Genomic DNA, 26566 nt, shown 5'->3' on the forward strand with positions numbered 1-26566 from the left:
CTCTGCAAATGCTATCCTGACTGCAGAAAAGAGAAAGACTAGAATGTAAAGCAAAACCTAGTAAACCCTGATTAACAAGCTAATTCTACTTTTACCAAAAACACTATGAAAACCATGAAAGAAATTCCATTACCTACTCAAGGAAGTAAAAAACATCTAACCATGCTATTTCTGGAATTAAATAAGCAAAAAACATATTTTTGGATTTTTATTTGTTTTTATGTGAATTTAACGTGCATCTAATTTATTTTGTGTGAGTGTGGCAACGAACAGGTGGCGTTAGAGGGCGGTTTTGGAGCTTGGTAGGATGTAGGATGGTGTGTATGGGTCCTAGGAGGTCTTAGGTGGCCTTTTGGAGGCTTTTCCCACACTCAGCCTTCAAAAGAAAGTCTACAGGAAAAACTACAAGAGGACATAGGAAAACTACAGGAGGAAAATAGGGAAACTACAGGAGGCCTACAAGAGGAAGCCGAGAGAAATTTTCGTTGTTTTGAGGGTGTGAGAGTGGGTGGAAAAGGTGGATGAAGGTTGGAATGAGGTGTTAGGGCACTTAAGGTCTACCCTGAATCACCAGGAGAGAGAAAGATGATTGGGTTTTCTCAAGGAGAGAGGAAGAAGTTCTATGAAAAATGAAGGAAACTAGGGCAGAATTGAGGTGAGGTTTGGGAGACCTATAGGGCATGGATCAGATGGAGGGTGTGATTGCTGGTAAGCTGGCCTACTACTGGAAGAGATCTGCTGCATAGAAACTGACAGTCAACCAAGAAAATCAAGCAACCAATGAAATGAGTGCATCCTAGGAAAAACAGAGTTTTGCATTAAAATGGCATAAACTATGATGTATAGAAGGAAATGTTGGGAAATGATGTAAGAAAGGAAAGCATGCAAAAGGACTATTTCAAATCAGGAAGTGAACATGATAAAGAAGATCTAAAGCAAAGCAAAACTAGACTATCAACCTACTAGAGAGCTGCAAACACTAGAAGTCCTAGGAATGAGGAAAATTTGTGTTTTTGGGGAAGCAAGAGAGTCTTTGCCTCAAATCATGGTCCCAGAGGGAGGAAGAGATGCCAAGGCACTATTTCCAGCCATTTGAATCTTCTCTAATCATTGCTTAACCTGCTACAGAAAGCACAAATGGAAGCAAGCTACTAAATCATCAAAAGCAACCTATTCTTAACCATAAGAGAAATACATCTAACAGCAAACTAATCTACAAACTGAAGTAAAGCATACAAATAAAAGTAAAGAGAAGCTTGGCTGCTTGGATTGGACCCTAACCCAAGAGCTTTAGCCCTCTGAGGTAACTCAGTGCTAGCTCAAAAAGGATTCCATCTTCATTATCAAAAAATAGCAAGATTACATAAAACTGTCATAAAATAGTAAGCTCGAAATTTGAGCAGAGTTTACACAAACAAAAAAAGTTGACCCTAGTGAGGCCCTAGGCCTCTCTACTTATACATATGAAGCTACCAATAGCTTCCTTAAAATCAGGGAGGCTTGGCTCCCAAAACTCGAGATAACTATCAATCATCTTCCACTTGCTCGGCTACCTTCTAGTGCATGATTCGGCTTCTTGTACTCTGAGCTAAATGAAGGGGAATTCGAAGTGAGAAGCAATAAATGAGGGGGATTCCCTCCTATAAGTCCTCTTCTCTGTTTACTTCAAGTTATTGCTGCATTTTTACCACTAGATCCTTGACTTTGACCTCGAAATCCATCAATAATCTGCATTAAATACATGTTAGACCACATGGCATAATAACTAACTCAACTCACCCTATAAGCATAAATATAATCAGAAAGTCATACAACAAGCTAAGAGAATGGTTGATTTGACTAGGATAGGAGTTAAAATGAGCCCATATAACTACCCATTTATGAGGCTCATCATCACCCCCTACTGAAGGTGTTGCTCATCCTCTGAGCAACCTAGTCAATCTCTTGGTCTTTCATGGCCTTAGTGGCCTCCCTAGCATTGCAGGCTTCTGATGTGGTCTGCTCATGCTCTCCATAAAATCCTGCCTTTCTTTCTATGTCCTTCCACTGCTCCTTCTATTTTTCCTTCCAGCATGCCCAATATGAGTGGAGGACTCAATTTGAGGCCAATCTAGTTGACCTTCATCCTTTGCATGGAAAGCTTGTACATTGGCACTCTTTTCAATTCCTCCTTTAGCCTCATGGGGGAATGGTATTCTCTGATCTGCAAGCTGTGGAGTAGGGTGTTCCATCTTCTCATGCATGCATGCATGCAGTCATCCCCAAGTACCCTAAGCATATCTTCAAAGTGTGCAATGGCTAGTTCCTGATTGGCTAGATATTTAGGGGCAATCTGAGGGTCATTTGCAAGTAGGTTGTGTGTGATGATGAGTGCCATAGGATCTAATGGCTCAGCTCTTATCATCAATGGTTCATTATGCTCTTTTGTTAACAATCTTTTCATTTTTGCTACCCTCAATTCTTCATGGTTCATCCATGATGCCATGGCCATTAATTGCAAATCCCCTAGCTTGGCATTGGGGTCCCACACATTCAGGTCTGTGAGGGCCACGTTGTGTAGATATAAATCTACCATCCTTGCTTTGTCCTCAAAGGTGCTTTGGTCACACAAATCCATGAACTGCCTGTAGCCTTGGAAAGGCATTACACCTCTTTGTGCCAAAGTTTTTATTTGGAATTGAAGCCATTGATCCTTCAGGTAGAGGCCATAAGATTTGGCTGGTGTTATGCATTGTAATGCTTCTATGGATAAGCTGGCCATGTATGTCAAATGAGTCTCTTTCTCTTGCAGCTGCCTCCTTAGTAATTCATTCTCATTCTCAAGGTGGCTTTTTGTAATGACTTCTCTGTCTCTGAGAGCACTCAATTCCCTGCCCATTTCCCTAAGTTTGTCTTCCATGTGGCCAATATCCTCAACTCCTTTGGACTTGGCTATCTGCATCCACCTATGCATTCTCACTCTCTCTTTTTCCAATTCGAAAAATAGTGGAATTGCAAATTTCTATGGGATTATCTTGCCTCCCTCAAGTAGTCTGTAATAGGAGTCAAGATTAGGTTGGGGGTCAGGTTCTTGTAGCTCTTGTGCTTCCTCTTTCACCTTTGGCTGTCCTCCTATCTTTTCCTCAAGTTTTTGTGTCTCTTGTAGTTTGGACAGTGTCTCCTGTAGGACTGTTTTAGCCTCCTGTAGGTCTGGTTTGGGGTCCTGTAGAATTGCCTTTCCCTTCCATGTAGAAGATCTTGTAGTCCTCCTTTCATAGGTTATGGGTGTCTTGGAAGGAGATTCTTTCACCTTGGCAGATGGTGAATCTTCAATGTTAATGGGAGTCTTTGATGAGGGCTGAGGTTTGCCTGTTTTAATTTTGGTACTCTTCCTTGCCCTGAAATACATGGAGGTTTTTCTTTTCCTCTTCTGATTTTGCTTGACTGGTGTACTAAGGGCAGTGAGGGCAGCTGTTGCTTCTCTTTCCAAAGTTTCAGGGGACTCTTCTCTTTGCTCTGCCCTCTCTACCTCCTTTTCTCCCTCTTCTGTCTCTTTTTCTTCCTCCTGCTCTGTCTCTTTTTCTCTCCCCTCCTCTATTTATTTTCTTTCCTCCTTCCTCTCTTGCTTTGTTATGTCACCACTGGCTTCATCTTCTCCTCCTTGTTGTTCTCCCTCCTCACTGATAGCAAGACTGACATCATAGGTTAATGCCTTGATGTCATCCTCAGCTGTCATATTTCTGAAAACTTCCCATGCTATAGGGATTGTAAGGGTATGGAGGGCTTCTTCTACTAGGATCTTGATTAGGCCATGGTGAGCTAGCTGCTGTGAATTTCCTTCTTGTACCTTGTTGCTAGAGTCAATAAGGGACTGAAGGAGAAAGTAAGGGATATTGAGATTTTGATGTGCTGGGGTATCCATGCCATATCTCAATTCTTGAAGGATTCTGAAATGATATCCATAAATAATGTTGTGCCTCCCCTCACAATAAATGCATTTGATCACTTGGTAGCTAACCTCATTCCAAGGATATGGTACACTAGCCCTCCTAATTCTATTTTTGTCTTCAACAGGGGGTTCATTATCTTGGAAAAAATTCCTCTTGGCTATCTGGCCAATTATTTTCTCATCTTTACTCCAAGGCAGCCCAAGAGGAAGGGTAGTGACCCTACTGATGAATTCAGGGGTTATTTCAATGGAGAGGGCTCTAATGGTTACAGTAGCATGAGTTCTTGTGTGAGGGACTAGAGAGAGAGAAAATTCATGGGAAATTTCATCATCAAACCCTCTAAACTTCTCAAAGAAATTCATCCATTTTTCCCTTGTAAATATTTCCACCACTTGAGGGTGTGCATGGAGTCTAGTGGAGTTAGTGGGCTCTTTCTCATAAACCCCCTCTGTCATACTGCCTGTACTTCTTTTGAAAAACAAGATATGGAGGTGGAGACAAAGAATTTTGAGTGAAATAGAAAAATAGAGGGTACTGTGTTTTTGGTTTTTTTAAAAACAGAAATTTTTTTTATGTATTTCTACCCTATTAAAGACTCATTTTATCTTCAATTTGAGACCAACTCTTTCAAATTTTGATATTCAACAGAGGTCATTCATGAACCCTACCTCTTCAGAATGAAATTCGTGCCAAAAATGACGTTTCCTTCCTTCAAAATGACTCACTGCCCCTCCTGTAGAAGCCCGTTGTCCCTCCTGTAAATTTCTTGTAGGTGCGCCTGTAGAAAACCTGCAGGGCTCCTGTAGAAGATGGAAAGAGAAAAAATATGGAGGAAATCGATGGAGGATGGTGGATATGAGGTTGTGGGGGCATAAGAAGACTGATGTGTCGCTGAATTACGAGGAGAAACTGAAGAAAAGGTGGTGAGAATGCGCAGGGAGGAGTGTTCATTACCTTTTATGGTTGTTTTCGGTTATGAGTGCTGAGCTAGCAAGGTGTACGTTGCCTAAATTAGGACTGTTGGTCTCCGCCTACTTGGTCATCATGACCCCCCTCGTAATCATCCCCTCATTACTGCATCGGAGTTAACTCTTCCTCCCACTACCTGTCCTTCGCATCTTTTGCTTGAGTTGACTATGCGCATGTGTGGGTGATATCTCGGTTAAGTGGAGTCAACTAAATGAAGGTGGCCAAGTTAATTGGCCACCTTTCCCTCTTTCGATTTCAACCATCTCGTTTCCTTCGTATGATTCCTAATTACACAAATGCAGATAGAGGAGTGACTTAGCTACTTACCTGTAATCCAAGTGTATTTGTTGCCATCGACTATGAGGTGTTGTGGCTTTCTCTGTTGCATGCCTTCATTTTCCTTCATGCATGTTGTCTCTACTTGTTGATGTGTTGTTGTGTGTTTTTGCAGGTTCTTCTTTTGCTGGAGCTGAGCTGCATGTGCCTTTTCAACCTTCAAATGTGTTGTCCCTTGCTATTGGTGCTGGACTTCTATGGGATCAGTTGCTACAGGAATTCCTACAGGAGCTCCTGTAGCTGCTTCTCCCCTTGAAACTTCAGCTATTTCCCTGTGCTTGGAGCTTGAGAATGATGCCAGAGGTGGAGATGAATGATGGAGGGATAGTAGGTAAGCTTCAGGTAAAGTTAATGGTGCCTTTTCCTCCTTTTTTTTTTTAAACTGAAAAACAGTTTTTCTATGGTTTTTCTTGGAAAGGAAAAAAAAAATAATGATGCTTGGAGTGTGATGCAGGCTTGGAAATGATGGCAAGGAGGTTTGAAGATGGTAAGAGGTATTATAGGTTCCTCATGAAGCTTTTCTTGTCCCTTAAACTACCTCTTGTAGACACTTTGACTCTCTGTAATTCCTACAAGAGCCTCCTGTAGAAAAAACAGAGCCTCCTGTAAAAAAACACAGTTTTGGAAGAAGAGGTACAGTGGGGTGAAAGTGATTCCAAAAATGATGGAGGAAGGTGTGGAGAAGATGATATGGATGCTGGTATGAATTTCAGGGTCCCCTTGGCACCTTCTTCTACTCCCTGTAGTCCTCCTGCAAACCTGCAATGCAATAAAAATTCATTTTTTCTTTCTCTTTTTTTTTTGGAAAACAACTAGGGCACCTCAGAGAGGTTTTCACCTTAATTGCCTACCCTGGGCACCTCCAAGGGAGGTTTTCACCCAGGGATCTTATTATCTTCCCTTTTTTTTGACATCACTGGGCCGCCTCAGAAGAGGTTTTCAACCGAATGATGGGATTCAAGCGCCTCATGGAGGTTTTCACTTGAGTCCTTATTTTTTCTCTTTTTTCTTCAGTGAGTGGGTGAAGTGGAAGCTAAGACATGCTCCACTACCATCACTATTTTATTCAAATCTTCAATAAACTCTCGCTTGGAGAGGGGTTTCTTGTAGACTTTCAACCGATGTCCATTGACAAGCATGGGGATGGCTTCATCATCAATGGTTCTGATCAGAACTAAACCATTGTCATTGAATTTCTCCACAGTGTAGGGTCCCAGCCATCTTGTCCTTAAGTTTCCTTTGAAATCCTTGTATCTTGAATCATAGAGTAGTGCCCAATCTCCCTCTTGGAATTGCTTCTCCCTGATATTTCTGTCATGCCATATCTTTCTCTGAAGCTGAACTACCTCTGTATGGAGAAGGGCTTGCAATCTGTATTCATCCAATCCATTGAGCTGAAGTAATCTCTCCTTTTGTGCATGGCTGAGGTCTAGGTCTAGCTGAGCTGCCATCCTTAGGGTATTGAATTCAAACTCTATTGACAGCAAAGCCTTCTTCCCATAGACCAGTTCATAGGGTGTGAACCCAGTGGTGGTCTTCCATGTTGTGTTGTAGGCCTAAGTGACCTCAACTAATCTGTCTGCCCATTCTTTTCTGCTGCTGCTCACTACCTTGGTTAGGATCCCTTCCAATGCTCTGTTAGTGACCTCCACTTGCCCATTGGCTTGTGGATGGTAAGGGGTGGAAGTCCTATGCTTGATCTTATGATGTGTGAGTAGGTCTTCAATTAGGTTGGAAGTGAACTGAATGTCTTGGTCTGTGACCAACTCTCTCGGATACCCAAACTTATAAAATATGTTTTCCCTCAAAAACTTAGATACTTTTTCCTTTGTCACTGCTTTGATTGTTTTTGTCTCCAAACACTTTGTCAGATAGTCGGTGCACATAATGATGTACTGCTTCTGCTTTGAAGGAGGGTTGATAGGCCCCACAACGTCCATGCCCCACTTCTCAAATGGCTCAAAGGTCACTTGGGTTTGCATGAGAATTTCATCCTTTGGAGTGGGTTTCCCCATCCTCTAACACCAATCACACTGGCTCATGTATTTTCTCACATCTTGATGAAGAGTGGGACAGTAGTAGCCTGCTTGCAATATCTTGAAGGCGGTTCCTTTTGCTGCAAAATGACCTCCACAAGGCTCGTCATGACAAGTCAGGAGGATTTCAAAAACTTCCTCCTCCCTGACACATCTTCTCAAGATCTGATCTGGGCCAAGTTTGAAGAGATTGCCTCCAATCCAGGTGAAAGGGGCACTTTTCCTTACTATCTTGCTCTTCTCTTTTGAGGATAGGTGTGGTGGGAACTGTGTTGAAACCAAGTAGTTTGCTATATTAGCAAACCATGGAGAGAGTACTGATATAGCAAATAGGTGTTCATCTGGAATTTGGTCATCCACCATTCCTTCTTCACCTGCAGGCAAATTTACTCTAGACAAAAAGTTAGCAACAACATTCTCTTTACCAGGATTATCAATAATGGTCAGATCAAACTGTTGCAGTAAAAGAACCATCTAATAATGCGAGCATTCACATTTGGTTTGTTCATTGAATATCTAATTGCAGCATGATCAGTGTGCACAAAGGTTTGATAGCCTGTGATATAATGTCTGAATTTGTTTAAGGAATGCATGACAGCTAGGAGTTCCTTCTCTGTCACTGTATAGTTTAACTTTGCCATTGACAAGTTTCTGCTTATAAAGTATATGGCATAAGGTAACTTTTCATCAATTTGTCCTAAGGCTACTCCTATTGCTTTGTTCGAGGCATCTGTGTGAATGTGAAAGGGTAGGCCCAGTTTGGGCCTCTGAGAATTGGGGCAGTCATTAGCTTGCTCTTCAAGGTATCTAGGGCTTCGTGACAGTTTTCTGACCATATGAACTCAATTTCTTTGCCTAGGAGGCCAAACAAAGGAGAGGCTAACTTGCTGAAGTCTCTAATGAATCTCCTGTAATATCCAGCTAAGCCTAGGAAGCTTCTAACATCTCTCACCTTTTGAGAAGGTGGGACCCTTTGGATGATGGCAATTTTGTTGGGGTCCACCTGCAGTCCTTGTTGATATATTGCATGACCTAGCACGGTCCCTTCAGTCATCAAAAATTCACATTTTTCCGGATTGAGGGACTGGTTCATATTATATCATATGCGAAAGAAACCATAGCCATCTCATCAACATCAAGATCTACATGATCTTATATATCATCCATGTATCATCACTCGGGGACATCCCTCATCTATATCAATCAACATATGTAAGTATCATCCTGTCATCATATGGGTAAGAACTCATCATTGTCATGTCTCCAACAATGCAACTTTGAGTAATCATCCATGTATCCAGCATAGCACTATGTATCTTGAGCTCAAGATCTTTTGTCAAGACTTCTTGATATCATTAACAGCAACAATCCTCACCCATGAGAACGCGAAGAACTATATGAATCCTCCATCATAACTGTATTATATGTTGACAGCAGGATATAAGTGACTCATCATCTAGTAATGAAATTGTGTATTCAAGCTTTGTACTTCTCCTTATCCTTATGAACATCACCATGTAAGCACCGTATATGCATCATCAGAGAATCAATCACAAATCTGATCTGAACATCAACTATGTAACCCCAAGAATCATATGAGATTTTGTCATGGACAACTCATAACCATATCATAGCAAGATATATCATTTAGCCATATAAGCATCATCACCAAGGACTATTAACCATAATGCCAACAATGCATTATTAAAAGCATATGCTCCCCCTGAACCTGTGCCATCTTGCTTACTGTCAGACCTAATCATGCATATATCAGCAAGAAGTATCAAGGCATCATCAACATTAATTTAGGATCAAAAGACTTTTAAACATCTTACAAGTGTCAAGACATTTCCACACATCATCAGCAGATTATAACCATTATCAAACAGAGCAAATAATGGACTGAATCATATCAAACCCTTTTTCCTGAGCCTGTCCCTACTGCATTTCCTCAAACTAAAATATACGCTACTATGCAGTAACTAACTCGCATATATACGCGACTTCCTTTTATGAAACTTGCATATGAGATTTAGGACACTGAATTTTTACACTTTCAACTCCCTCTAAGTCTGTTATGTCTGTACATTGTGCAGTGCCACATCTTTCTGACTCTACTTCCTTCTTCCATATCTTCAAGTGTGATGATGTTTTCTCCTTTTGGTATGGTGCCCGTACTTTGTTCCTGCATTCCTTTGCTATATGTCCCAGCTTGTTACATGCATAACATCTTACATGTTTCATATTCCTTCTGTAGCAATCAACAGCTTTGTGACCAACCATATTGCAAGAAAAACAATATCCCTTAAAGTACCTGGAACATGATGATCTTTCTGTATGATGGTCTTGAAACATTCTGCTTCTGCATCTCGCTACAACATGTCCAAGATTTTGACATACATAACATTCAACATTATTCATCAGAGGAGTAAGAGATTTTCTTTGAAGAATTTCTTTCCTTGGTTGTTGATGGGATTGACCTCTCATCTCCTTGTTGAGTATTTCAGATTGTGCACTAGATTCACCTTCAACAGATTCATGAAAACCAAGACCAGTTTTGATGGCACGAGACCTTTGACTACAAAGAATATCATCCAAGATCTTAGTACTATCTTGAAATCGTAAGAGCTTATCCTTTTCTTCTAAGTTGTCTTTTAGAATATTTACCTCAACCTGATGTTGCTCTTCCTTTTCACGATATTGCTTCTTCATGTTTTCTTCAGCTTTTCTTCCTTCTTCCAACTGATGTATTAATTCAAGAACTTCGTTTTCTTTTTTTTCAAGAGCTTGGAGTAGTTCTTTATTCTACTTATTTGATTCTTCAAGATCGTCTTTTAGCGAGAGGATCGTAGCTTCAAGACTTTCATAGTAACAGGATCTTTCTCTGAGTTTCTTGATTGTTGTGCTCCTTTCATTTACTTCATTTCTTAATAATGTTACTTCATCCTGCAACTTTTGACATTGATCTTCCTTTTCCTTAAATAGCTTCCTTACCTTGTTTCCTTCCTCTAGTTGAGTTTTTAGTTTGGTAACTTCTTCTTTGGAGATACATTCCCTTTTGTGCAATAGATCTTGTTGATCTCTAATTTTGTCTGTAAGCCTTTTAAATTCTGCCTCTACTTGATATCTTTCTTTCTCACCCATAAGAGCAAATTCAGCTGTTTCGCTATCACTTTCATCATCTTCAAATATATGGATAAATGTGTCACTAGAGGATAACAAATTCATACCTGATAGTTCTTTTGCTTGTTCATCTTCATTCTGAAGTGCTTCTTCCACATATTCCCCAATCGATTCTCCCACTGTCATAGTTCTTCTGAGATGTCTTCTTCCTCTTAGGCACTTTCTTCTTAAGCTTCTTTCCCATTGTTCTATGGATCTCCTTCAAGCGATCAAGCTTCTACCAAAGGACCTGCTCTGATACCAATTATTGGAAATAATATTGAGAGGGGGGGTGAATCAGTATTATCAAATCAATATAACTTTTTCATTTCCATATTCAAATTCATATATGCTACTTTAGTTAAGGCAAACCGTGTGTATACGCAACTGTGTTTAATGCAACAAGCGTATATTCAGTAAACTTATGATTCAGTTAATTGATCCTTAATGAGTGCATCAGAACATTATCAACCATATGAACAATAAACAGGAGCATTAAAAAGAACAGATCATCACACACAAGAAGCACACATGAACACCATGATATAAGGTGGAAACCCAATGTGGGTGAAAACCACCTGCTGCAAGTCGTCTCTATCTTCTTTTAATAAGAAACTTCTTTTTACAATATTTCTGTACTGGTGCAGTCTTATACCAGTACACAGGATTCTACCTGTAGAAGGCTACAACCTTCTCTTGTTCTCTAGCTTCTCCTAGAAGGGAGCTGCAACCCCCTTAGCTCTTGTACAAGCTGATCCTTTTACTAGTACATAGGTGCCAGCCTACAGAATGCTCCAACCTTCACTCGTTTTCTAGCTGCTACCACCCCCTTAGCTCTTGTACTAGCTGATGTACTAGTACGTAGGTGCCAACCTACAGAAGGCTACAACCTTCTCTTTCTTTCTCCAGGTACCACGTTTCATAAATTTTCAGACTGGATACTCCTGAAGCACAACACCATAATCTGAAGGCCACGTTTCATCCAATTTTCATACTAGACCCATCAATATCATTGAAGCACACAATCAATCAACACTAGCATCATCAATCTCTGAATCACCCAATACTAAAACACTGAAACCCTGTCAACAAACTGCAATCACCAAAACACAGAGCAGAACACAGAACTCTACAACAATGTTCAGATCTAACTGTATCATCAAAAATCATGCATCAGAGTGCATACGCTACTTGGAAGAGCCGAACCAGTGTGTATACGCAACTTCACCAAAGCGAACCAGCGTATATGTCATTAATTACTTACTTATGTCTTCGTTGCACTTCCTAACTTCAGACATAACCAGATCATTACATATACAAGGATAATATGCATGTTAGCAACCAGATCTAGTCCATCAGATCTCATAAAGATAAGTCATTATGATCCTGATCCATTATATATCTCATCCATCAATACTGAAGCGAAACATAATCAACCAATCTGACACCAGTAAACAGTCACTAGAACTCTGACTTTGCATCAACTATTAGAACCACCTGTAACTTCAAATATCATAGAGTATATGGTATACGCTACTTAGATGTATATAACCTGTGTATGTACATGCTTTTATCAAAGTCAACCAGCGTATACATCTATAAATATTCATTCATGATTTGCAGCTATTTCAACCTTAAGTTATACCTAGATCAGAACATTACATGCGTCAGTATACAGATCTAGAATAAGCATAATCAAACCATGTAGAGATGATTCATTCCAAACCATTTGATCCTGATCTATCCTTAGATCTTGTTATCCATCAACCGGTGAGATTCCTCCTTAGCTCAGATCAAGCAAAGCATCATGAACCCATAACCAACATACTAAATCTCATCCTTTATCAGATATTTAAGACTTTCTGAATTGCATTTTCCTAATGATCTTCTTCTCCTTTTATAGCCTTAGGCCTTACTCAATACCATGGTCCAAAACCATTTAGAACCAATACTAGGGACCCAATACCTAGGTTCAACACTTCGAACGCAATACCAAGGTCCAATACCATAGGTCTAAATACCATGGACCCAAAAATAAGCTTTCCCACATGTACGCGCTTTTCCGTGCATGAAAGTGTGCGCATACGCATACACAACTTTTGATCGGCAATCCTGCATGTATACGTGCCTTCGTATATAGTGAACCTGCGTGTATAACCTGCATGTATACACTACTTGGTATATAGCGAACCTACGTATATACTTTTCTTTCTTCATTCTTTGTAGTTTGATCATCAATTCTTTGCTACTGACCTGCTGCACTATGATCTGTCATCTGTGTGAGTTGCCATCAAGGACAACACTTGTATCATAATGCTAACAATCTCCCCCTTTGAACTTGATGGCAAAGCTAACTTGTCATACTGAGAACTGTCATCTTAATGAGTTGTCATTGTTCATTACATCTGAACTAATTCCTTTGAGCTGTCCAACATCCCATGTATTTTGTCACATCTGATATCTCTTCTGTAGATTCATCTAGTTATATATAAGTGAGTTGTTCTTCTACAAGGGGTTCCCAACAAGTACAACACATGCATCATAATGCCAACAATCTCCCCCTTTGGACTTGATGGCAACAACCATACCAAGTCACTCTCCCCCTTTGACATTAAGGGCAAAGGGCGAACCAAGACATTCTCTTCCTTGATATACATTCCGTTGTCCATACTCCCCCTGAGTACCTTCTGAAATCTCTGATCTAGCTCCCCCTTTGTATATGCCAAGGTGTACCAATCTATCCATGCTCCCTCTGAGTACATGTTGAAATCTCTGCTCCGCTGAAGTGTGTTGTTCATGCTCCCCCTGACTGTAAGCAAGGTCTGCAAAAAGATGTTCTACAAAAAGAACATAACTTTATACATCATAAATGACTTTCCTACCACCAAAGACTCATACATACATCCATCTGCCAACCAAGTGTGGATATACCAATATTGACTCATCCACCCAACCAAGTGGGGATATACCAGATACCAATTGTTTATACATGACTGAAATATTACATCATTCTTCCCATGCATAGTGGGGGTACAATTTACATCATATGACCAAAAGGGATTCATCAAATCACTACAATAGAAAGAGACAAACTATTACATCATGAGTCTTGATATGACCTTTACATTGAATGATATACATAACATTTATAACAGAGACCAAACATCTAAATAAGATCATGATAGTCATCAGCAACTATCATACACAGTGTATGATCTGCTCCATAAGCATATGTCAACAACATCTAGACCAGCAACCTGTATATGTCCATTAGTGTAGATAGCATCAACATGTGACAAGATATGTCTGCATATAGATATCAATTCATCCTCTTGATCTTGAGCATTATAAAATCATTCACATTATATCATATGCGAAAGACACCATAGCCTTCTCATCAACATCAAGATCTACATTATCTTATATATCATCCATGTATCATCACTCGGGGACATCCCTCATCTGTATCAATCAACATATGTAAGTATCATCCTGTCATCATATGGGTAAGAACTCATCATCATCATGTCTCCAACAATGAAACTTTGAGTAATCATCCATGTATCCAGCATAGCACTATGTATCTTGAGCTCAAGATCTTTTGTCAAGACTTCTTGATATCATTAACAGCAACAGTCCTCACCCATGAGAACGAACGCCAAGAACTATAGGAATCCTCCATCATAACTGTATTATATGTCGACAGCAGCATATAAATGACTCATCATCAAGTAATGAAATTGTGTATTCAAGCTTTGTACTTCTCCTTATCCTTATGAACATCATCATGTAAGTACCGTATATGCATCATCAGAGAATCAATCACAAATCTGATCTTAACATCAACTATGTAACCCCAAGAATCATATGAGATTTTGTCATGGACAACTCATAACCATATCATAGCAAGATATATCATTTAGCCATATAAGCATCATCACCAAGGACTACTAACCATAATTCCAACAATGCATTATTAAAAGCATATGCTCCCCCTGAACCTGTGCCATCTTGCTTACTGTCAGATCTAATCATGCATATATCAGCAAGAAGTATCAAGGCATCATCAACATTAATTTAGGATCAAAAGACTTTTAAACATCTTACAAGTGTCAAGACATTTCCACACATCATCAGCAGATTGTAACCATTATCAAACAGAGCAAATAATGGACTGAATCATATCAAACCCTTTTTCCTGAGCCTGTCCCTACTGCTTTTCCTCAAACTAACATATACGCGACTGTGCAGTAACTAACTCGCGTATATACGTGACTTCCTTTTATGAAACTTGCATATGAGATTTGGGACACTGAATTTTTACACTTTCAGCTCCCTTTGAGTCTGCTATGTCTGTACATTGTGCAGTGCCACATCTTTCTGACTCTACTTCCTTCTTCTTCCATATCTTCAAGTGTGATGATGTTTTCTCCTTTTGGTATGGTGCCCGTACTTTGTTCCTACATTCCTTTGCTATATGTCCCAGCTTGTTACATGCATAACATCTTACATGTTTCATATTCCTTCTGTAGCAATCAACAGCTTTGTGACCAAACATATTGCAAGAAAAACAATATCCCTTAAAGTACCTGGAACATGATGATCTTTCTGTATGATGGTCTTGAAACATTCTGCTTCTGCATCTGGCTGCAACATGTCCAAGATTATGACATACATAACATTCAACATTATTCTTCGGAGGAGTAAAATATTTTCTTTGAAGAATTTCTTTCCTTGGTTGTTGATGGGATTGACCTCTCATCCCCTTGTTGAGTATTACAGATTCCACACTAGATTCACCTTTAATATATTCATGAAAACCAAGACCAGTTTTGATAGCAGGAGACCTTTGACTACAAAGAATATCATCCAAGATCTTAGTACTATCTTGAAATCGTAAGAGCTTATCCTTTTCTTCTAAGTTGTATTTTAGAATATTTACCTCAACTTGATGTTGCTCTTCCTTTTCACGATACTGCCTCTTCATGTTTTCTTCAGCTTTTCTTCCTTCTTCCAACTGATGTCTTAATTCAAGAACTTCGTTTTCTTGTTTTTCAAGAGCTTGGAGTAGTTCTTTATTCTAATTATTTGATTCTTCAAGATCTTCTTTTAGCGAGAGGATAGTAGCTTCAAGAGTTTCACAGTAACTGGATCTTTCTCTGAGTTTATTGATTGTTGTGCTCCTTTCATTTACTTCATTTCTTAATAATGTTACTTCATCCTGCAACTTTTGACATTGATCTTCCTTTTCCTTGAATAGCTTCCTTACCTTGTTTCCTTCCTCTAGTTGAGTTTTTAGTTTGGTAACTTCTTATTTGGAGATACATTCCCTTTTGTGCAATAGATCTTGTTGATCTCTAATTTTGTCTGTAAGCCTTTTAAATTCTGCCTCTATTTGATATCTTTCTTTCTCACCCATAAGAGAGAATTAGTTGTTTCGCTATCACTTTCATCATATTCAAACGGATGGATAAATGTGTCACCAGAGGATAACAAATTCATACCTGATAGTTCTTTTGCTTGTTCATCTTCATTCTGAAGTGATTCTGAATCTAAAGTGCTTCTTCCACATATTCCCCAATCGATTCTCCCACTGTCATAGTTCTTCTGAGATGTCTTCTTCTTCTTAGGCGCTTTCTTCTTAAGCTTCTTTCCCATTATTCTATGGATCTCCTTCAAGCGATCAAGCTTCTACCAAAGGACCTGCTCTGATACCAATTGTTGGAAATAATACTGAGAGGGGGGTGAATCAGTATTATCAAATCAATATAACTTTTTCATTTTCATATTCATATTCATATACGCTACTTCAGTTAAGGCAAACCACGTGTATACGCAACTGTGTTTAATGCAACAAGCGTATATTCAGTAAACTTATGATTAAGTTAGTTGATCCTTAATGAGTGCATCAGAACATTATCAACCATATGAACAATAAATAGGAGTAGTAAAACAGAACAGATCATCACACACAAGAAGCACACATGAACACCATGATATAAGGTGGAAACCCAATGTGGGTGAAAACCACCTGCTGCAAGTCGTCTCTATCTTTTTTTAATAAGAAACTTCTTTTTACAATATTTCTGTATTGGTGCAATCTTATACCAGTACACAGGCTTCTACCTACATAAGGCTACAACCTTCTCTCATTCTCCAGCTTCTCCTGGAAGGGAGCTGCAACCCCCTTAGCTCTTGTACTAGCTGATCCTTTTACTAGTAGGTAGGTGCCGGCCTACTGAATGCTCCATCCGTCACTCATTTTCCAGCTGCTACCACCCCCTTAGCTCTTGTACTAGCTGATGTACTAGTACGTAGGTGCCAACCTACAGAAGGCTACAACCTTCTCTTTCTTTCTCCAGGTACCACGTTTCATAAATTTTCGGACTTGATACTCTTGAAGCACAACACCATAATCTGAAGGCCACGTTTCATCCAATTTTCATACTGGACCCATCAATATCATTGAAGCACACAATCAATCAACACTAGCATCATCAATCTCTGAATCACCCAATACTGAAACACTGAAACCCTATCAACAAACTGCAATCACCAGAACACAGAGCAGAACACAAAACTCTGCAACAATGTTCAGATCTAACTGTATCATCAAAAATCATGCATCAAAGTGCATACGCTACTTGGAAGAGCCGAACCAGTGTGTATGTTATCTCAAAATCAAGCCCTGGAAGGCTGCAGACTAGGAAGACTTCAAGTAACTGTTTCAAACCAATCTTTTGACTAAGGCTTAGCCTCCTTAGCCTGAGAGGGCTCTCTCAAAGGGTTATTGATTTTGACTATTAATAAGATGGCTAACTCTTGTGGAATAACATTAACAAATATGAAGGCTGGACAAACATTAAACTGATTTCCATTGGGCCTATGGAGTCAATCATACTTCAGTAAATAATGAGACTGCCTTTACATAGAAGTCAGGGCATTTAGCATTTAGATGTTCAGAACACAACTCATATAAAACCACAGTTCATACATGCATACAGGAAGTCAGAGCATGATCAATGAATTCTGAGTGATTACACATATATGCAACTGTAAAAGACATTAAGGAAAGAATAAAATCACACATTCTAAACATGGAAATCCCTCATGAATCCTGAGAAGAAAAAACAGCCAACTTATATTACTGAATTCTGTCTTTACATAAGCCAAAACAGTCCTCTGTTTTATAAAATATCCAACCTCCATTACATCGCTGTCTCAGCTATATATAGAATCCTTATTCTAACTAATTCGAACTTCCTCCTCCAGCATGAGGGGAATTCGATAACTGCCTCTAATGACACCTATCAGCTATTTAACTAATTATTAAATACAATAAAGTGCTAACTGGAGTTTTAAAGAGTTCTAAATTAACTATGACTCTAACTCTATCTTCCATGCATAATGACTTCTCCTTGTTCTTTGACACCTGGTCCCCTTTTTGATGTGGCTGAGCTGGATGTTTAATACTCCATATCGACCTTGAACGCTGAATCTTTAACTGCTCAGTAATGTTAGGAGATGTCCCTTGCTTCTCGGTTCCAGTTTTCCTCAAATTGCTCGAATGTACAGCAGCATGTCTTCTAGCCTTTAATAACCCAAAATATGGAACACTGCCACGTCCTTGATGTGCTGTCCACCGTTTTCATGTACCTGTGTGATGACAAAACCTTTCAAAAAGATTTGCCGCTTTGTCAATCATAATTGATCAACTGGATTGTAATATGCAGCTACAGCAGTTTCGTAGCGCGCTACGAAACTGCTGTGTAATTTCAAAATGACTCCCAACTCGAAGGTACTCAGATATGTTATTGAAATAGCCCTGGAGATAAGAGTTTCTTGGAAGAACCACTTGTTTCTCTAAACCTGGTTGAAGCCTTGTAGTTAATGCAAAAAAGCAAAATCACTGAACACCAATAGGACTGCAACTTTCACTGCTGGTATGCTTAGTACAGGTGCATGGATAATCTTCATGTACTGCACCAAAAAGGCCAGGTTTTTGGTGCCTCCTGCCCAAATTATCATGTTCAAGTTCAGTTGTTGATGGACTAACTCTAATGCAAGGAAAGCAATCAACTCTATTTCCTTCTGTTCTTATCAAATCAAATGTCATAAGAGAAACAAATGCAGTCACTTGCAGTAGGAAGTTCACTAACACCGCAAGAGCTAGAAATGGAATAACTTCAGCAATAATTAAAGTGGACTTCACTCCAAGTGCACTGAATAGCCCAATAGATCCAAGTACAGAAAGGACAACAACAAGAACCCCTGACAAACCAAGTAACACCTTCGATGAAACATAAAGAGGTGAAAAGTGTGGTGAAATATCACCCAGTGTCACTGATATGTAGGCAAACATGACAATGTAGCTGATCAATATGGTTACAACATCAGCAGTACTCTCCCTCTTAAGTTTTTCCTGCACAGAACTTTCTGCAGAGAATGCAAGAGTAAGATTGTGCAACTTTGTCATTGGAATAAGCTCTTCTTTCACTAAATGAACGAAAGAATTCTCCCATGCTAAAGCTTTTCCATTTTCATGTCCTGTCTTGTCCACAAGCATTATTAACAGGATATGTGATAACAAATGCAGTAGCCTGTGAATAGTTGCTTCCCTTGTAACCCCCTAATATTGTGCTTGGGTCAACAGGAGCATGATATGAACTCAAGCATGGCTCCGAAGATGTGTAATGCTCAAAGTAAAACAACGCATGTGAAGACCCTTCATAATCATCAAACAGTTCTGGTTTCATTTTATAGTATTGTAAAACAGTTTGACCTGCACACTCCTTACCAACCGGCTTCATACAGATATCCTTTAGAGATACCAATGATCCAGAGTAGTTTCCTTGAATTCTATCCACCTTTTTCTGCATTTCAAATAATAACTTGATGTTCTTCTCCGTCACAATACTTGGAGCTGGATTATCCTCTGAAAGAGGAATAATAGCCAAGATAAGCTGTTCTATTCTATAGAAAGGAGACAAGTGGGTGTCAAAGAACTCTTTTTCTTCTGCTGCCTTGCTTCCGGGACCAACCCACAGCTTTTCAGGCCTTGTTTCCACTTCTAAATGGAGTAACCCCATACACAACAACAGAACAACTGCAATCGAGATTCCCAAAACAAGACTTGGATGTGTAGCAACAAACACTCCATGACTCCTATAGAATTTAGAGATATAATATTGGATGAATGGCAAACGTGTTCCCTTTTTTGGCATAGTCACCTCTTGATATATCGTTGCGCCCTGAATTAGATCCTGGTCTTGCTTACTCATACCACTGGACATCACCATGCCATGGAACCTGAGACTGCACATGGCCTCTCAGAATCATAACGAGTAACATTACCACGCTTAGAATGAAAGTCCACCCTTTCAGAACCATATCCTCTATTAACATCAACATGACCAGAGTTGGACCGTGGTCTCTCAGAGTCATTTCCTTCATAAAAATCACCAAACCCTGGACAAGGGCCTGAGCAATCAACATCAGAGCCTACAGTAAATCCACGTCCCGGACGAAAACCTGACTTGTTGACATGATGACCTCCAGGAAAATCAACAGACCCTGACCGAGAACCAAGTCTGTCAAGCCCTGGTCCTCTAGCATCTAAACGATCATAGCCTGTGGGCATTCCCCCATGTCTCTCAGATTCAAACCCATGAGAAATATCCCTATCCCTCGAGCTGTAAGGCCGCTCACCATCATATTCTCTCATCATTTCTCCACTCACAAGTGATGAATGTGGCCTTTCCAAGTTATACCCTCTGGAAATTTCTACTCGTTCTGATCCAAGCGCCCCTTTCCCTGAGTAGTCAGAACGCCCGGATCGAGAACTAGGCCTGTCAACTTGTTTCTGTGGGAAGCGAACCTTATCATCGAGGGCTAAAGTTAACTCTTGCAACTTTCTCTCCTTCTGGGTGAGCTGGGATCATAAGTTATTTAAGTGCTCTGTATCTGATATCTAACCGGTTCCACGTCAGATTCAACTATCTCCTCATCACTGGCAGTTTCCTCGGGCACTTTCCGGGCAGTGCTTGAAAGGCCAAACTGTTCTTCAAGTTCTGGCATGTCATCATCGCTCTCATCCACAAAACTATCTTTAGCTTCTGTCTTCTTTGCCGATTCACCCTTGCCGTATGCAGAATCCGGTAATTTGGCGCCGAGCTTTTCAAGATAGTCCCTGAAAAATTTCAAAGCTGAGTCCTGAAGAACGGCGGGATTGCTGTCGCATTGTTTGACAAAGAGCTTCGGTTGATTTACTTTGCTGGTGTCCATGACGCATTCGTTTCCAAAGCGCCTAAATCCTTCCTCAGTCGATGAAAAAAAACACCAAACCATGCATGCATTTAAACTTAAACTATCATCAGAACTTGGGAGAAAAAGACAAACTGAAAGAACCTGAGCTTCGGTATTGTTTATTTGATAAATGCCATTTGTTGTTTTTGTCCGCCAGATAGCTGAACCCCTCGTTCTCCAACCTGAGTGTTGTAGCCAACTATGCAGGTTCTTGTTTTACGAGCCCAATTTGCTGGCGAAGCCACTTTAGCTGCAAAGTTTTGGGATCATAAAAGTGTTCTATGAGGGCCACAACAGTGCTCTTCCCAGAACCGCTACCCCCCACTATTGCAATAGTCTTTCCAGCTGGGATTTGGAGAGAAATTTCAGAAAATCAGTACATCTGGCCGACAAGGGTAACTGAATGTAACATCTTGGAAGTCAATGTTGCCCTGGATTTCTGCTAGCTTATTTCCTTCTGAAACATCATGAATGATTGTAGGCCAATGTAGTGGGATTATAGGAAAAACCTTGAGAATGAAACACAGCAGTATTATTTGTATATTGATGATAAGATCCAGCACTGTGACATGTTGAGTCAGATATTCCCACAGAATCCATAGGAGACAGCTGTGAAATATTGGCTATGGATTCGAACAATTCCCCAATTTCGTAGCGCAGCCAGTGCAAAATATGAATTATGCGCTACGAAATCACCTAGACAATTTCAGCTTTGAAAATTTTTTCTTCAGTGATAACAGTGTATACGCAACTTCACCAAAGCAAACCAGCGTATATGTCATTAATTACTTACTTATGTCTTCGCTGCACTTCCTGACTTCAGACATAACCAGATCATTACATATACAAGGATAATAAGCATGTTACCAACCAGATCTAGTCCATCAGATCTCATAAAGATAAGTCATTATGATCCTGATCCATTATAGATCTCATCCATCAATACTGAAGCTAAACATAGTCAACCAATCTGACACCAGTAAATAGTCACTAGAACTCAGACTTTGCATCAACTATCAGAACCAGCTGTAACTTCAAATATCATAGAGTATATGGCATACGCTACTTAGATGTATATAACCTGTGTATGTACGTGCTTTTATCAAAGTCAACCAGCGTATACATCTGTAAATATTCATTCATGAGTTGCAACTATTTCAACCTTAAGTTATACCCAGATCAGAACATTACATGCATCAGTATACAGATCTAGAATAAGCATAATCAAACCATATAAAGATGATTCATTCCAAACCATTTGATCCTGATCTATCCTTAGATCTTGTTCTCCATCAACCGGTGAGATTCCTCCTTAGCTCAGATCAAGCAAAGCATCATGAACCCATAACCTGCATACTAGATCTCATACTTCATCAGATATTCAAGACTTTCTAAATTGCATTTTCCTAATGATCTTCTTCTCCTTTTATAGTCTTAGGCCTTACTCAATACCATGGTCCAAAACCATTTAGAACCAATAATAGGGACCCAATACCTAGGTTCAACACTTCGAACGCAATACCAAGGTCCAAAACCATAGGTCTAAATACCATGGACCCAGAAATACGCTTTCCCACATGTACGCGCTTTTCCGTGCATGAAAGTACGTGCATACGCATATGCGACTTTTGATCGGCAATCCCGCGTGTATTCGCGCCTTTGTATATAGTGAACCTGCATGTATAACCTACGTGTATACACTACTTGGTATATAGCGAACCTGCGTATATACTTTTCTTTCTTCATTCTTTGTAGTCTGATCATCAATTCTTTGCTACTGACCTGCTGCACTATGATCTGTCATCTGTGTGAGTTGCCATCAAGGACAACACTTGTGTCATAATGCCAACAATATCCCCCTTTGAACTTGATGGCAAAGATAACTTGTCATACTGAGAACTGTCATCTTAATGATTTTTCATTGTTCATTACATCTGAACTGATTCCTTTGAGCTGTCTTGCATCCTATGTATTTTGTCACATCTGATATCTCTTCTGTAGATTCATCTAGTTATATATAAGTGAGTTGCTCTACTACAAGGGGTTGCAATCAAGTACAACACATGCATCATAATGCCAACAATCTCCCCCTTTGGACTTGATGGAAACAACCATACCAAGTCACTCTCCCCCTTTGACATCAAGGGCAAAGGGGGAACCAAGATATTATCTTACTTGATATACATTCCGCTATCCATACTCCCCCTGAGTACCTGCTGAAATCTCTGATCTAGCTCCCCCTTTGTATATGCCAAGGTGTACCAATCTGTCCATGCTCCCTCTGAGTACATGTTGAAATCTCTGCTCTGCTGAAGTGTGTTGTTCATTCTCCCCCTGATTGTAAGAAAGGTCTGCAAAAATATGTTCTACAAAAAGAACATAACTTTATACATCATAAATCACTTTCCTACCACCAAAGACTCATACATACATCCATCTGCCAACCAAGTGGGGATATACCAATATTGACTCATCCACCCAACCAAGTGGGGATATACCAGATACCAATTGTTTATACATGACTGAAATATTACATCATTCTTCCCATGCATAGTGGGGGTACAATTTACATCATATGACCAAAAGGGATTCATCAAATGACTACAATAGACAGAGACAAACTATTACATCATGAGTCTTGATATGACCTTTACATTGAATGATATACATGACATTTATAACAGAGACCAAACATCTAAATAAGACCATGATAGTCATCAGCAACTATCATACACAGTGTATGATCTGCTCCATAAGCATTTGTCAACAACATCTAGACCAGCAACCTGTATATGTCCATTAGTGTAGATAGCATCAACCTGTGACAAGATATGTCTGCATATAGATATCAATTCATCCTCTTGATCTTGAGCATTATAAAATCATTCACATTATATCATATGCGAAAGACACCATAGCCATCTCATCAACATCAAGATCTACATGATCTTATATATCATCCATGTATCATCACTCGGGGACATCCCTCATCTGTATCAATCAACATATGTAAGTATCATCCTGTCATCATATGGGTAAGAACTCATCATCATCATGTCTCCAACAATGCAACTTTGAGTAATCATCCATGTATCCAACATAGCACTATGTATCTTGAGCTCAAGATCTTTTGTCAAGACTTCTTGATATCATTAACAGCAACAATCCTCACCCATGAGAATGCCAAGAACTATAGGAATCCTCCATCATAACTGTATTATATGTCAACAGCAGCATATAAGTGACTCATCATCAAGTAATGAAATTGTGTATTCAAGCTTTGTACTTCTCCTTATCCTTATGAACATCACCATGTAAGCACCGTATATGCATCATCAAAGAATCAACCACAAATCTGATCTGAACATCAACTATGTAACCCCAAGAATCATATGAGATTTTGTCATGGACAACTCATAACCATATCAGAGGAAGATATATCATTTAGCCATATAAGCATCATCACCAAGGACTATTAACCATAATGCCAACAATGCATTATTAAAATCATATGCTCCCCCTAAACCTGTGCCATCTTGCTTACTGTCAGATCTGATCATGCATATATCAGCAAGAAGTATCAAGGCATCATCAACATTAATTTAGGATCAAAAGACTTTTAAACATCTTACAAGTGTCAAGACATTTCCACACATCATCAGCAGATTGTAACCATTATCAAACAGAGAAAATAATGGACTGAATCATATCAAACCCTTTTTCCTGAGCCTGTCCCTACTGCATTTCCTCAAACTATCATATACGCGATTGTGCAGTAACTAACTCGCGTATATACATGACTTCCTTTTATGAAACTTGCGTATGAGATTTAGGACACTGAAGTTTTACACTTTCAGCTCCCTCTGAGTCTGTTATGTCTGTACATTGTGCAGTGCCACATCTTTCTGACTCTACTTCCTTCTTCTTCCATATCTTCAAGTGTGATGATGTTTTCTCCTTTTGGTATGGTGCCCGTACTTTGTTCCTGCATTCCTTTGCTATATGTCCCAGCTTGTTACATGCATAACATCTTACATGTTTCATATTCCTTCTGTAGCAATTAACAGCTTTGTGACCAAACATATTGCAAGAAAAACAATATCCCTTAAAGTACCTAGAACATGATGATCTTTTTGTATGATGGTCTTGAAACATTCTGCTTCTGCATCTGGCTCCAACATGTCCAAGATTATGACATACATAACATTCAACATTATTCATCGGAGGAGTAAAAGATTTCTTTGAAGAATTTCTTTCCTTGGTTGTTGATGGGATTGACCTCTCATCTCCTTGTTGAGTATTTCGGATTGCGCACTAGATTCACCTTCAACAAATTCATGAAAACCAAGACCAGTTTTTATAGCAGGAGACCTTTGACTACAAAGAATATCATCCAAGATCTTAGTACTATCTTGAAATCGTAAGAGCTTATCCTTTTCTTCTAAGTTGTCTTTTAGAATATTTACCTCAACCCGATGTTTCTCTTCCTTTTCACGATATTGCTTCTTCATGTTTTCTTTATCTTTTCTTCCTTCTTCCAAATGATGTCTTAATTCAAGAACTTTGTTTTCTTGTTTTTCAAGAGCTTGGAGTAGTTCTTTATTCTACTTATTTTATTCTTCAAGATCTTATTTTAGCGAGAGGATCGTAGCTTCAAGACTTTCATAGTAACTGGATCTTTCTCTGAGATTCTTGATTGTTGTGCTCCTTTCATTTACTTCATTTCTTAATAATGTTACTTCATCCTGCAACTTTTGACATTGATCTTCCTTTTCCTTAAATAGCTTCCTTACCTTGTTTCCTTCCTCTAGTTGAGTTTTTAGTTTGGTAACTTCTTCTTTGGAGATACATTCCCTTTTGTGCAATAGATCTTGTTGATCTCTAATTTTGTCTGTAAGCCTTTTAAATTCTGCCTCTATTTGATATCTTTCTTTCTCACCCATAAGAGAAAATTCAGTTGTTTCACTATCACTTTCATCATATTCAAACGGATGGATAAATGTGTCACCAGAGGATAACAAATTCATACCTGATAGTTCTTTTGCTTGTTCATCTTCATTCTGAAGTGCTTCTTCCACATATTCCCTAATTGATTCTCCCACTGTCATAGTTCTTCTGAGATGTCTTCTTCTTCTTAGGCGCTTTCTTCTTAAGCTTCTTTCCCATTGTTCTATGGATCTCCTTCAAACGATCAAGCTTCTACCAAAGGACCTGCTCTAATACCAATTGTTGGAAATAATACTAAGAGGGGGGGTTGAATCAGTATTATCAAATCAATATAACGTTTTCATTTCCATATTCATATTCATATACGCTACTTCAGTTAAGGCAAAACACATGTATACACAACTATTTTTAATGCAACAAGTGTATATTCAGTAAACTTATGATTCAGTTAGTTGATCCTTAATGAGTGCATCAGAACATTATCAACCATATGAACAGTAAATGGGAGCAATAAAACAGAACAGATCATGACACACAAGAAGCACACATGAACACCATGATATAAGGTGGAAACCCAATGTGGGTGAAAACCACCTGCTGCAAGTCGTCTCTATCTTCTTTTAATAAGAAACTTCTTTTTACAATATTTCTGTACTAGTGCAGTCTTATACCAGTACATAGTCTTCTACCTGCAGAAGGCTACAACCTTCTCTCGTTCTCCAACTTCTCCTGGAAGGGAGCTACAACCCCCTTAGCTCTTGTACTAGCTAATCCTTTTACTAGTACGTAGGTGTCGGCCTACAGAATGCTTCAACCTTCACTCGTTTTCCAGCTGCTACCACCCCCTTAGCTCTTGTACTAGCTGATGTACTAGTACGTAGG

The 26566-nt window shown here is 39.3% G+C and overlaps 1 pseudogene; it reads right to left on the reverse strand.

The window, feature by feature from the left end:
* Positions 1–18338: 18338 nt before the first annotated feature.
* LOC149169119 (uncharacterized) lies at positions 18339–19725 on the reverse strand (annotated as a pseudogene).
* Positions 19726–26566: the final 6841 nt, after the last annotated feature.

This window comes from Pinus tabuliformis, chromosome 4_2 (assembly GCF_031772625.1).
Source record: "Pinus tabuliformis cultivar Carrire ecotype Pingquan chromosome 4_2, CPIR1, whole genome shotgun sequence".
NCBI lineage: Eukaryota > Viridiplantae > Streptophyta > Pinopsida > Pinales > Pinaceae > Pinus > Pinus tabuliformis.